Below are 13,109 nucleotides of genomic sequence, written 5' to 3'. Positions count from 1 at the left end.
CCTGCAGACCTGCTTCACCGCCTGTGAAGCGACTCCTCTGCAGGTGGGGAGCCGGGGTTCGAACCGGGATCCTTATGGTATTACTACTTTTTAAATGATTGTTTCTCCTCAGCCAGACCTGGTGAATCTGGAACCTCTTGAATGCAAGTCACATGCACTTCTCCTACACTATCTCCCTGACCCAACAAGATAATGGTGCTTATTGTGATTTTAAATCTTCATGTATTTATATAGTGGGGCAGAAGTGAGACCCAGAGTACCACTGTGGTGCATGTGGGACTGAACACATAACTTCATGCCTTTGTCTATTACACCACCTCCTGGGTCATTATTTCTTAAAAGATTTATTTACTTATAATAGGGAGAGAAAACTTTGGCATATTTGGTGCCAAGGATCTGATCCAACTCAGGATTTCATGCTTCAGAGTCAACACTTTAGTGTGTGTGTGTGTGTGTGTGTATTATATATATATATATATATATATATAATTATTATTATTATCTTTATTTATTTGTTGGAGACAGCCAGAAATCAAGAGGGCTGAGGAGACAGAGTAGGAGAGAGACAGACACCTGCAGCACTGCTTAACTGCTCATGAAGTTTTCCCCATGCAGGTGGGGGCCAGGGGCTCAAACCTGGATCCTTGTGCACTAACATATGCACTTAACCAGGTATGACATCACCTGGCCCCGATTTTTAATGTATTTAATCATTATTAATTAATTAATTTTTTTTAAAAATCAGAGCACTGCTCAGCACTGGCTTATGGTGGTACAGGGGACAGAACCTGGAACTTTAGAGCTTCAGGTGTGAGTGTCTCTGCATAACCATTATGTTGTTTCCCAGTCCATATTTAATATTTTTAAAAAATGTTTTAACAGTGAGTTGCAGATAAACATTAACCTCCAAGTCACATCCTCTTTCCTACTTTCTCCCAGATAAATTTTTACAAAGTATGTATTTTGAGAGAGAGAAAGAGGAGGGAGGGAAAAGATGTGCTGCCCAGCTCTAACCTAAGGTAGAACCATGTGACCATGGTGACCTCAGATATATAAACTGGTGCTCTAACAGGCTGAGCTACCCTACTTCCCCTCTCCCTCCCCTCAGAGCACTTGAATCTTTTAACATCACTCTGACCTCCCTGCAAACATTTTTAACTTCTGTCTCCACCTTCAACAACTTGCTCTGGCTCTACAGTTCTAAGTACCGTAAGAATCCTCAACTACGGGGCCAGGTGGTGGCACACCTGGTTAGGCGCACACACTGCAGTGCACAAAGACCCAGGTTCAAGCCCCAGGTCCCTACCTGCAGAGGGAAAGCTTCATGAGTGGTGAAATAGAGCTGCAGGTGTCTGTCTCTCTCCCTCTCCTCTCAATTTCTGTCTCTGTCCAATAATACATAAAATTTAAAAAAGTTAAAAAGAAAAAAAGGGAGGGAGAGTTGAGCGGTAGCATAGTGGGTTAAGCACAGGTGGCGAGAAGCACCAAGGACCAAGCTTAAGGATCCCGGTTCAAGGCCCCGACTCCCTACCTGCAGGGGAGTCGACTCACAGGCGGTGAAGCAGGTCTGCGGGTGTCTCTCTTACTCTCGCCCTCTCTGTCTTCCCCTCCTCTCTCCATTTCTCTCTGTCCTATCTAACGACAACGACATCAATAATAACAATAACTACAACAACAATGAAAAACAAGGGCAACAAAAGGGAAAATAAATAAATATAATTTAAAAATTTTTTAAATTAAATAAAAAAGAAAAAAGGGAATCCTCACCCATATGACCTACCAGGCTTCTTTCAATCTGAACTCACCTTTTCCCTCAAATATGAACCCCCCTCCTGTGCTCTCCTCACACTTTAATGACTCAATGTCAGTTATCAGAGTCCTTTCCTCAATAAATCTTCAACACTTGTGACTGCCAGTCAGCATTATACCAGCTGAGTTGGGGCAAAGTCATGACACAGGCCAGATCCCTTGGACCTCTATTTTCATTTTTTTGCTACACCCAGGACTGCATGGACACAGAAATACAGTGTTTAAAGACCTTTCTCCGTGGCAGCCATGGTAACAAAGACTCTGATTTTGCCTTTAAATCTTTGAGATTATAGGATATATGTGAAGTAGCCAACCCTAAAGAGAGGTGTATTATATACTTCAGATTTGCCTGCAGTCCTAGGAAGAACATGAGCTTTTCAATTATAACAATAAAAGCTTAATATACAAATCTAACTTGCTGAAGTTTGTTTTCCACCTTCTAAATGGATATCTGTACTCTCCTCTTGGGAAAAAAGCTATTTTTTTATTTTCTTTATATTTATTTATCCCCTTTTGTTGCCCTTGTTATTTTATTGTTGTAGTTATTAATGCCGTTGTTGGATAGGACAGAGAGATGGAGAAAGGAGGGGAAGACAGAGAGGGGGAGAGAAAGAGAGACACCTGCAGACCTGCTTCACCACCTGTGAAGCGACTCCCCTGCAGATGGGGAGCTGGGTGCTCAAAACGGGATCCTTACGCGGGTCCTTGCGCTTTGCACCACCTGCACTTAACCTGCTGCGCTACAGCCGACTCCTTCCCTCTTTAAAGATTCATCTATGGGAGTCGGGCAGTAGCAAGGACCCGCGTAAGGATCCCGGTTCGAACCCTGGCTCCCCACCTGCAGCGGAATCGCTTCACAAGTGGTGAAGCAGGTCTGCAGGTGTCTTTCTCTCCCCCTCTCTGTCTTCCCCTCCTCTCTCCATTTCTCTCTGTTCTATCCAACAACGACAATAATAACTACAACAATAAAACAAAGTCAACAAAAGGGAACAAATAAATTTTTTTTAAAAAAAAGATTCATTTATTAATGGTGGGGCTGTGTGTAAAACACAGGCCAGAGCATCACTTTGGCATACGTGGTGCCAGGGCTGAATTTGGGACCTCATGCTTTTAAGTCCAATGTTCTAGCCATTGTACCACCTCCAAGGTCAATCATTTTTATTTTATTTTATTTTTTTACATTGGAACACTTCATGAATTTGCATGTCATCCTTGTGCAGGGACCATGATCATTTTTCTCTATCTTTCCAATTTTAGTATATGTGCTGTTAAAGTAAGAATCCTATCAGTTTAAGTACAGTTATAAAGTGAAAAGAAATAAGGGCTCACAGAGAGAATTTTCAGAGGGTTTGCAACTGTGTGTTCTTTTAAACAGTATTTATTTACTTATTTGGAGACAGAAACTAGAGCATCACTCTAGCACATGCAATGCTGGGAATTTGAGTCTCTCATACTTGAGAGTTCAATGCTTTCTTTATCTGCTGAGCCACCTACTGTGCATTATGTTTTGTTTTGGTGGCTAAGTCTTTACATTTGTCCTATGCACTTAGAATCAAATTTTGTATTTTGTGTTTTTTTTTTTCCTTCTTCACTACTTTGATGAGTTTTTTTTTTTCTTCTGCCTCCAGGGTTATCACTGTGGTATGGTGTCTGCACCATAAATCCACTGCTCTTGAAGGCTATTTTCCCCTTTTGTTGCTCTTGGGGTTTTTTTGTTGCTGTTGTGGTTATTATTGTTGTTATTGATGTCATTGTTGTTGGATAGGACAGAGAGAAATGGAGAGAGGAGGGGAAGACAGAGGGGGAGAGAAAGATAAGACAGCTACAGACCTGCTTCACCATTTGTGAAGTGACTCCCCCCACACACACAGGTGTGGAGCCCGACTCTCCAACCATGATCCTTATGCCAGTACTTGCACTAAGTGCCATGTGCACTTAACTCATTGTGCTAGCACCCGACCCCGTTTATGTTATTTTTCCATTGTTTTCATTATGAATTATATAGATTAAGGTTTTATGGTTCATAAGTTCATAGTCTGTCTCAGGTTATCAGTCAAAGAAAAATACAACTGTGAAAGTAAATAGTAAAGATTTGGAAGGGCTGGGGAGCTACCACAGAGTTAGCCCACCAGACGTTCATACCTGAGATACCTCTAGAGATAGCAGGTTTAATCTTTAGCACCACCATATGCCTGAGTTGAACAGTGTTCTGGTTTCTCTCATGGAAAAAAAAAAAAAAAGGTGGGGTTGGGAGGGTCACGGGGAGACATCAGGATGCAGTCACTGGAACAAATGCACACTTTACCATGAACAAAGACTGGGTTTGAGCCCCTGGCCACCACATAGAAGAACCACATAAAGTGGAAAGCTTCACAAGCTAGCGAGCTGTGCCATGTTCTCTCTCCTCTCTTTCTCACTATCTGGAAAAAAACGGAAAAAAGGGGGGGTTGGGTGGTGGCGCAAAGTGCAGGGACCGGAGTAAAGATCCCGGTTTGAGCCCCCCGGCTCCCCACCTGCAGGGGAGTCGCTTCACAGGTGGTGAAGCAGGTCTGCAGGTGTCTATCTTTCTCTCCCCATCTCTGTCTTCCCCTCCTCTCTCCATTTCTCTCTGTCCTATCCAACAACAACGAACAACATCAACAATGGCAATAATAATAACCACAACGAGGCTACAACAACAAGGGCAACAAAAAAGGGGAAAAAATGGCCTCCAGGAGCAGTGGATTCATAGTGCAGGCACCGAGCCCAGCAATAACCCTGGAGGGAAAGAAAAAAAAAAACGGAAAAAAGTTTGCTGAGAGCAGTGGGATTGTGTTGGTGTCAAATCCTAACAACATAATAAGTAAAATAAAAAGATTGAGGTTGGGGGGCTGGGTGGTGGCGCACCTGGTTGAGCACACATGCTACAACGTGTAAGGACCTGGGTTCGAGCCCCCAGTCCTCATCTGCAGGGGGAAAGCTTTGTGAGTGGTGAAGCAGTGCTGCAGATGTCTCTTTCCCTCTCTATCACCCCCTTCCCTCTCAATTTCAGGCTGTCTCTATCCAATAAATAAATAAATAAATAAATAACATAAAAGTAAAAAAAAAATTGAGGTTGTAAAGTAATGCCGTAAGTCTCAAAGTGGCGGTATTTTCTGGTTCCATTTTTGTGTAATCTATTTTCTTTTTTCTTTTTTTACTAGAGCACTGCTCAGCTCTGGTTGATCCCGGGACTTGAGAACCTCAGGCATGAAAGTCTCTTTGCATAACCATTATGCTATAGCTCACCCTGTGTAGTAATCTATTTTCATTCAAAACAGAGAGCTAACAATTTGAGCAGTTATTTCAGGTCATAAAGGAAGACTCATTCAGTATCAAGTCCCTGGTTCCTTATAGCTATAATTTCAAATCCATGGTACCACTTGGAAAGAAATGCTTACAGAAGCTTTGGAGAGTGGCTCTGAGAGACAGAAAGAAATGTGAGCAAACACCCCCACCCCCACCTCCCAATATATCTCAGAATATTCTGAGTGTCAAAAAGTAGCATTTTGTCATTGGCTACTTTTGAGAATTGATAGTTAGTACTCAAAGGCACCAACTGAAATTATTGTTCTAAGAACAGGAACTATAAAATAAATAAGCAAGTAAAGACGAGGTTTGATTTAAGTACTGTAGGTACACTCACTTATTTCCTTCCTTCTTTCCTGTCCAGCTGTTATTTAAATTTGTGATTAGCAGTTCCACACTGATTTCTCTTTTCTGATTTGTGCTGTTGTCACTGTGGCTTCACTGCTCCAGGCTAATTTTTTGCAGACAAGAGACAGAGAGGCAGATTAGGATTGAGGGAAATGTAGCCCATTAATGGAAGCTTCCTTCAGTGCGGTAGGGACTGGGCTGGATCCTAGGTTGTCTGTTTGACAAAGCAAGAGCACTATCCACATAGGCTACCTTGCTGGCTTTCTTCCCTTTTCTTTCTTCTTTTTAAAAAGTCTGTCCTTCCTTCCCTTTCTTCTTACATTTAGTTATTTATTAAAGGGGGCGGGGCAGGCAGTGGTGCACCTGGTTAAATGCGCATACCACAGTGTCCAAGAACCTGGGTTCAAGTCCTGGGTCGCCACCTACAGGGCCCCCCACCCAACTTCTGTGTCTATTCAATAATAAATAAATAAATAAATAAAAAGAGAGAACCAGGAGTCGGGCGGTAACGCAGAAGGTTAAGCGCGGGGGTTGGACGGTGGCGCAGTGGGTTAAGCGCATATGGCGCAAAGCGCAGGGACCGGCGTAAGGGTCCTGGTTCAAGCCCCCGGTTATCTCTCTCTCCCCCTCTCTGTCTTCCCCTCCTCTCTCCATTTCTCTCTGTCCTATCCAGCAACAAACAACATCAACAATGGCAATAATAACCACAACGAGGCTACAACAAGGGCAACAAAAAAGGGGAAAAAATGGCCTCCAGGAGGGGTGGATTCATGGTGCAGGCACCGAGCCCAGCAATAACCCTAGAGGGGGAAAAAAAAAAAAAAAAGGTTAAGCGCACGTGGCGCAAAGCGCAAAGACCGGCATGAGAATCCGGGTTCAAGTCCCCGGCTCCCCACCTGTCGGGAGATTGCGAAGCTAGCCCGACACCCACCTGCAGGGGAGTCGCTTCACAGGTGGTGAAGCAGGTCTGCAGGTGTCTTATCTTTCTCTCCCCCTCTGTCTTACCCTCCTCTCTCCATTTCTCTGTCCTATCCAACAACAACATCAACAACAACAATCACTACAACAATAAAATAACAAGGGCAACAAAAGGAAATAAATAAGTATTTTAAAAATATATTTTAAAAGGGAGAGGGGGCGGAGGGTAGATAGCATAATGGTTATGCAAACAGACTCTCAGGCCTGAGACTCCAAAGTCCCAGGTTCAATCCCGACACCACCATAAGCCAGAGCTGAACAGTGTTCTGGTTAAAAGAAAAAGAGAGAGAGAGAGAGAGAACCATGTGGAAAACTGAGAAATGTTATCCATGTACAAACTATTGTATTTACTGTCGACTGTAAAACATTAATCCCCCAATAAAGAAATTAAAAGAGAGAGAAAGAGAGAACCAGAGTATCACTCTGGTATATGTGATCTAGGGCTCCTCATACATGCAATTCTGGTATTCGACCCACTGTGCCACTTACTGTCCTCTCCCCCCACTTTGCTTTTTAAGTTTTTATTATTTTATTATATATATATATGTATATATATATATATATATATAGAGAGAGAGAGAGAGACAGAGAGAGAGAGGGAGAGAGAGAGAGAGAGAGCAATTGAGAGAAAAGGGTGAGACACCTGCTCATGTCTCATGAAGCTTCCCCCTGTAGGTGGGGCTTGAACCCAGGTCCTTGTGCACTGTGAAGTGTACACTCAATCAGATGTGCCACCACACAGCCCCAATCCATGTTTTCTAAATGTTCGTTTCCATCACAATAAAATAGAAATATCTGCTCCATTTTTCACACCTTAGTTTGAAGAGATAGAACTCTAGGGGTCCGGGAGGTGGCGCAGTGGATAAAGCATTCTCTCTCAAGCATGAGGTCCTGAGTTCAATCCCCGGCAGCACATGTACCAGAGTGATGTCTGGTACTTTCTCTCTCTCCTCCTATCTAATAAATAAATAAAATCTTTAAAGAAAAAAAAAAGAACTCTAGTAAACTCATTCCTGACTTAGTCACTAATTCCTAAGTAAATACTAGAACGTAGAAAGTCTTTTTTTATTTTATTTATTCCCTTTTGTTGCCCTTTTTTTTTTTTTTTGTAGTTATTGTTGTCGTCATTGTTAGATAGGACAGACAGAAATGGAGAGAGGAGAGAAAGATAGACACCTGCAAACCTGCTTCACCGCTTGTGAAGTGACTCCCCTTCAGGTGGGGAGCCGGGGGCTTGAACTGGTCCTTAAGCCAGTCCCTTCTGCTGCTGTCTGACTCCCGCATGGGAAGTCTTGTTTTGAAGCTTTTCTCAGTATCTCTTGTAATTCTGACTCCCCTTCTTTTTTATTGTTGTTGTAGTTATTGTTATTGATGTCATTGTTGTTAGGATAGAGTGAAATGGTGAGAGGAGGGGGAGAGAAAGACAGACACCTGAACACCTTCTTCACCTCCTGTGAAGCGACGCCCCCTGTAGGTGGGAAGCTGGGGTCTCCAACTGGGATCTATACGCTGGTCTTAACTGATTGCGCTACTGCCTGAATCCCCTAATTCTGACTTTCAATCCTAAACTTATTTCAAGTATCTTTCAGGCCTAACTTTTAAAAATAATTAGTTTCTAGGTTTTTCAAGCAATCTGAGCTTGCAGAATCTCCTGAAGTTTACTAATATAAAGCTGATATATATATATATTTTGCCTCCAGGGTTACTGCTGGGGCTCGTTGTCTGTACCATGAATCAACTCCTCCTGTGGCCATTTTTCCCATTTTGTTGCCCTTGTTGTTGTTATTTTTATTGTTGTCACTGTTGTTGGACAGGACAGAGAGAAATTGAGAGAGGTGGGGAAAACAGAGAAGGTAAGAGAAAGATAGACACCTGCAGACCTACTTCACTACAGGAGGGGAGCTGGGGCCTTTAACCAGGACCCTTGCACAGTCCTTGCGCTTGGCGCCATGTGCACTTAACCCACTGTGCCTGGCCCCCAAAGCTGATTTTTTTTTTTAAAAAAGACTTACTTATTAATGAGAAAAGCAGAGGGAAAGACAGAACCTGAGCATATATGATAGCAGGGATCAAACATGCTTCAGAATCCAAGACTATCCACTATACCACTTCTCAGGTTACCAAAACTGATACTTTTGGCCCAGCAAGATAGCTCACCTGGATAGTGCTCCTGCTTTGACATGTTTGAGACGCAGTTTCAAATATGGTCCCCACTGTACTGAAGGAAGCTTTGGTGTTGTGGTATTTTTCTTTCTATCTCTCTATTTGGAAAAATGTCAACCTAGAGCAGTGAAGTACTGTGATGACAAATAAAATACTATGATACTTTTGTGTATATAAATAATAATTATCTGTATAGGAATCCCCCAAAACAGCAAAATCTCCCATTTTTCCCCTACGTCCTATCAAATTCCAATAGTGGACTTATCCTTGAATTAAACCTCCTACTATGTTACTATTTCTTTACAATTTTAAAAATATTTATTTATTTAGAGGAGACAGAAGAAAGTTGAGGGGGAAGCAGAGATAGAGAGGGAGAAAAGAGAGACACCTGTAGCATTGCTTCATTGCTCAGGAAGCTTCCTCTCTGTAGGTGAGGACTGGGGGCTTGAACTTGGTTCCCTGAGCACTGCTTAATCAGGTGTGCCACAGGTGTAGGTAGATAGCATAACAGTTATGCAAAGAAACTTTCATGCCCAATGCTCCCAGGTTCAATCCCCCACACCACCATCTGCTAGAGCTGAGCAGTGCTCTGGTAAAAATAAGATAAAAAGAGAAAAAGAAACCAGATGCACCACCGCATAATATTTCTTTTTTAAAGATTTATTTATTGGGCAGGGGTAGATAGCATAATGGTTATGCAAAGAGGCTCTCATGCTTGAGGCTCCAAAGTCCCAGGTTCGATCCCCATACCAACATAAAACAGAGCTGAGCAGTGCTCTGGTTTAAAAGATAAATAAATAAAAAATTATTTATTTTATATTATTATTTTTGTTTTATTTATTTTTCTTTTTACCAGAGCTCTGGCTTATGGTGGTGCAGGGGACTGAACCTGGGACTTTGGAGTCTTAGGCAAAAGATTATCTTTGCAAACCATTATGCTATTTCCCCCACCTAAATATTTACTTATTTATAAGAATCAGTGAGACAGAACCAGAGTATCACTCTGGCACATATGCCAGGGATCAAACTTAGGACCACATGACTCAGAGTGCAGCATTTAATCCACTCTGCCACCTCCCGACCACCCAAGATCTATTTATTTACTTACCATGAGGAAGATAGAAAACCAGAGCATCACTCTGGCAGATGGGATACCTCATGCTTTATCCACTGCCATTTCTGGACCCAAACCTCCTACTATAATAAATATGAGTGACTTGTCAGGCATCACAAAGGCTCTTCTAAGTTAGTGGTCTCTCTTACTCTTACATCTTCTGAACAAATGTCTACAAAGCAGCTTCTAACACCAGATGACATAGTAACCACATTTCATTTGTTCTTTTACTGCATAGCAACAAAATCAGTTCAGTGAAAGTAGATCTGTTAGCATGACTGGTTTATCTGGTACTTTGGCTTGTTAAATACTGTTGATTATTATATTACAGGCCAGATTTGATAACTGCCCTCAGCTGTCTTGGGTAAATGGTTAGGTGTTAAGTAATTATTTGTCAGAGGTTTCATTACCACAGCAAAGGGAGAAAAAAAATCACTATGAAAGCCTTTAAGTTCATTTTGCTCCTCTGAAAAAAAAGTATCTTTGTAATTCAAGAGCTGAGGGGGGAAAAAAAAAACCCAAAACCACACACACAAATCCATGAACATATTCACCACATTTAAGCAGTGCCTTCTCCAGCAGTACCCTCCCACACTCCATTCAGTTCTGCAGACAGTAATTGCTTCCCTACTTTGATTTTGGTCTTTTATGTGGGTCAAACCTTTACCTGTAGTAAAGGTTTCTACACAAAATACAATAATTTTCATGAAGTTTTCCTGATGAGATTTCGTTGTGCTATTTTTCTCCACAAATTGCATAATCTTCTGACAATGCTTTATATGTCTTAAGATGTTTATACAAAATATTTCCAGATACAAGGAAAGTCAATAAAATACATAGTCACAATACCCATAGTTATAGTCTAGCACTGATTTATCTAGGAAGATGCTTTGTTTCTATAATTTGACCAATTAACATTATACTTTCAATATATCTTCTATGACTGAAGGGGGGGAGTATCACAAAGTACAATATACATTAAAAATTAGTTTTATCAAGCACTCCTTTATGCCAACAAACTGGTAATTGGAATCAGTGATAATCTCTTAAAAATTACACACTAATATTCCTCATACTACAATATCTTTTTTTGGGGGGGCTTTTTCCCTCACTGCTAATCCTACTAATAGTGGATTCTTGTATTATTAAAAAACCAAAATTCTAAAAAAAAAAAAAAAAAAAGTCTGCCAAATAAAAATAACTGATCAGACCCAGACCAATTTTTTTTCCATAGGAAAAGTAGGACAGCCAGGTGGTAAGAGAAAAACCTCTCACAACAGGTTCTTTACTTGTACATTGGAGGTTTCACTGAATGAAATGTTGCTAATTTTTTCCACCTCTTGTTCCCGTCGTCAGATGCTCTACATTTCTAATGTCCAAATAGTATTCTCCCCTACACACACATATTCTTTAAGGTGGATGGCCTTAAAACTCTTGTTCCTTGGGGTAGTTTTTTCAGAAGGAAATGACTTTCTTATCAAGGGTCAATCTAACTTCTTCATCCTTGAATACAACCATCTCCCCCCTATCTCTTCTTATCACAATAACAGCATTTCAATGTACACAGTTCTTCAACTGAAGGATCAGAGCACTAGGAGCTTTTCCTAGTAGGGCCTTTGTGCCAGGCAGCTTACAAAGATCCTCTGGGTGGTGTCTGACCTGGCTAGGGAATACTCAAAAGGGGCACATGTTCTTTCTCAATCAAATGCCTTGCCCTTAACGCTGACACTATGGGAACAATGAGCCTTAAAGAAGACGATTTATCACCTTCTTTGGTATCTCACCAATGAATGCAGCTTTAAAACTTTTTTATTCCTGTCCTGCCTGCTCTTCGGATTCGGCTGCAGAGGGCAGAGGAAAACTCGCACAACCATTCGGGAGCTCTGACCTCCCCGCCCCTTCTTCCTTGCCCACCATTCGTAAGTGGCACTGCTTGGATGGCAAGAGCTCACAGCACCTTTTGTGTCGCATGTCACTTCATCTGGAGCTTCAAAGGCAGGCCAGGGTCGCGAGGACAGACAGGGCAGGGCAGGAAGGGACTGGGGGAGAGGGGGTCTGCCGTGAGAACCTTCTGGGTGCTCTCTTGCCTCACCTGCTACTTGCACACCCTCTTTCCTGAAATGCTGAAATCCACCCAAAGTCCCATCTCATTCGGACTCTGCAGAGGGGGTGGGCCGGCTGTCCCACGAGCCCTTTGTCTGCGGCTCCCGCACCTCATAGTTCCCCCCGCCGCCCCCCGACAGCGGTGTAACTCCGGGTGCAGGTGGTGGCGGCTGCGTCCCGCACCAGCCGGGGCAGCCGGGTTCCCGCATCCCGAGCCGGGACGGGCCAGGCTCCGCCACCTACCGCCACACTAGCAGCCCGGATGTCTGAGGCGGGGAGGGCGAGCTCCGGGGAGACCCCCGGCTCCGCGCGAGAACTGGCAGCCGAGGGGCCGCTCCAGCCCGGCGCCGCGCGTCTCCGCCCCCGGCCCGGCGCCGGCTGGTAGACGAGGCCCGGCAGCACCCGCTCTGGCCGCGCCGTCCCCCCTTCATCCTTCCCGGCCGCTGCTGGCCGCCCCTCACCTGGCACTCCGGCATCGCCCACCCGGCGCCGCACTACATTAAAGAGGAGTCGGGACGTGTCCCGGCCGCAGCCCGCACCCCACAGCCAGCCCGCCGAGAAGGAGGCGAACGGGAACGCGCGGGCGCAGAGCCCAGCGCGCCGCCACTGGGAACGCGCCCCTCGGTTTCTAAGGAACCCGGGGCTCTGGGAAGGGAGGGACGAGCCGGCGGCGGGTCTGCGCATGCTCCTTGGTGGAGGTGGAGCCGCGCGGGGCAGGGCCAGGACTGAGAACTGCGCATGCTCAACGCGCTGGGTAGGCCGTGAAGGGGTCGGATTGCACTCTTGGCCATTTATTTCCGGCGGTGGAGGCGGCCTTCCAATCTCAAATTCTCTTTTAAAATCATTTTATCGAATCTATCTCTGTCATGATTTTTTCCCAGAGCTCTGTTCAGCTCTGGCTTATGGTGGTGAGAAGGGTTGAACCTGGGACTTTGGAGCCTCAGGCAAACCATTATGCTATCTACCTCCCCACCGCCATCACCCTCAGCTTCTTTAGGGTTTGCTTTCTGGAAGTCAAGAGCGAAGAGGTTCTGGAAACAGCGGTGAGCCTTGGTTGTCTGGGAGTGAAGGGACCTCAGGTGTTAGACCGACGTCGTTGCAGAACACTAGCTCTCTGTTCAGTTTTTCTCAAGTCTGGGTTCCTTTTCCTCTTGAGTGTTCTGTGGTTGTTCCTTACATATTCAGTGCTTTTAGGACTCGTTGCTTTCAGTCTCCTTGATCTCATTATCGGGCTTCTCACCTACCCTCCAAGTAACAAGACTGCCCC

At 44.0% G+C, this 13,109-nt stretch overlaps 1 protein-coding gene and 1 non-coding gene across 4 annotated transcripts in view; both read right to left on the bottom strand.

The window, feature by feature from the left end:
- GFOD2 (Gfo/Idh/MocA-like oxidoreductase domain containing 2) overlaps nucleotides 1-12,476 on the bottom strand; it is a 28,336-nt gene extending 15,860 nt beyond the window's left edge. The window contains exon 1 of one of the 3 annotated variants that reach the window (XM_007517724.3): nucleotides 12,304-12,476. The gene's annotated coding sequence lies outside the window, so the exon portion shown is untranslated. Of the gene's footprint in view, nucleotides 1-5,473; nucleotides 5,577-11,696; nucleotides 11,719-12,303 lie in introns of those variants that run through there. The other 2 variants (XM_060185300.1, XM_060185301.1) reach the window with 2 other exon arrangements.
- On the bottom strand, nucleotides 2,985-3,086 carry LOC132537297 (U6 spliceosomal RNA). Its single transcript, XR_009548754.1, has one exon. It is a non-coding gene; the product is annotated as a U6 spliceosomal RNA (small nuclear RNA).
- Nucleotides 12,477-13,109: the final 633 nt, after the last annotated feature.

Source organism: Erinaceus europaeus, chromosome 2 (assembly GCF_950295315.1).
Source record: "Erinaceus europaeus chromosome 2, mEriEur2.1, whole genome shotgun sequence".
NCBI lineage: Eukaryota > Metazoa > Chordata > Mammalia > Eulipotyphla > Erinaceidae > Erinaceus > Erinaceus europaeus.
Note: the sequence above shows the minus strand (reverse complement) of the source record. Positions and strands in the feature narration are given on the sequence as shown.